This window comes from Orycteropus afer, unplaced genomic scaffold, assembly GCF_000298275.1.
Source record: "Orycteropus afer afer isolate SDZICR_OR568_19922 unplaced genomic scaffold, OryAfe1.0 scaffold00058, whole genome shotgun sequence".
Classification (NCBI taxonomy): Eukaryota; Metazoa; Chordata; class Mammalia; order Tubulidentata; family Orycteropodidae; genus Orycteropus; species Orycteropus afer.
This window is the reverse complement of record NW_006921645.1, coordinates 4802428-4803548: the sequence shown is the minus strand read 5'-3', so window position 1 is coordinate 4803548 and position 1121 is coordinate 4802428.

The following is a 1121-nucleotide window of genomic DNA, read 5'->3' as shown; positions in this document are numbered from 1 at the left end:
TGATCCCACAGAATGTGGAAATTATCAAACAATATTATTATCACACGCAAATAAAATCTTGTTGAAGACAATTCAAAAATGGTAGCTGCAGTATATTGACTGGGAACTTCCAGAAATGCAGAGATTCAAGAGGATGTGGGATGAGGGATATCATTGCTTATGTCAGATGGATCTTGCCTGAAAGCAAAGAATACCACAAAGAGGTTTAGTCGTGTTTCACTGACTATGCAAAAGTGTTCAACTGTGTGGATCAAACTATGGATAACATTGAGAAGCATGGGAATTCTAGAGCAGTTAATTGTGCTCATGAAGAACCTGTACATACACCAGGAGACTGTCATTCAAACAGAACAAGGAGATACTGCATGGTTTAAAATCAAGAGGGGAGTGGGTCAGGGTGGTATCCTCTCACCATACTTACTCAATCTGTATGCTGAGCAAATAATCTGAGAAGTTGGACAATATGAAGAAGACTGTGGCATGAGGATTGGAGAAAGACTTGTAACAGCCTGTGATATGCAGATGACACAACCTTGCTTACTGAAAGTGAAGATGACGTGAAGCACTTACTGATGAAGATTAAAGACAGTCTGCAGTATGGATTACATCTCAACATAAAGAAAACAAAAAATCTTCACAAATGGACCAATAAGCAGCATTATGATAAATAACAGAAAAGACTAAAGTTGTCAAAGATTTCATATTAATTGGATCCATAATCAACACCAATGGCAACTGCAGTCAAGAAATCACATGGTGGATTGCACTAGGAAATCTGCTGCAAAAGACCTTTTTTAAATGCTGAGGAGCAAAAAGTTGTCTTTGAAAAGTAAGGTGTACCTAATCTAAGACATGGTATTTTCAATAGCCTCCTAAATATGTAAAAGGTTAACAGTGAATAAGGAAGAGCGAAGAAGAGTCGACACTTTTGAGTTGTGGGGTTGGCAAAGAATATTGAAAGTATTGTGAACTGCCAGAAGAACTAAATCTGTCCTGGAGGAAATGTAGTCAAATAAGCACCTCTTCTGGCCAGTTGACCAGGTAACTGTTTTCCAGAATGCTCCTTGGAAGCGAGAATGGCCAGACTTTGTCTCACCTACTTTGGTCATGTTGTCAGAAGG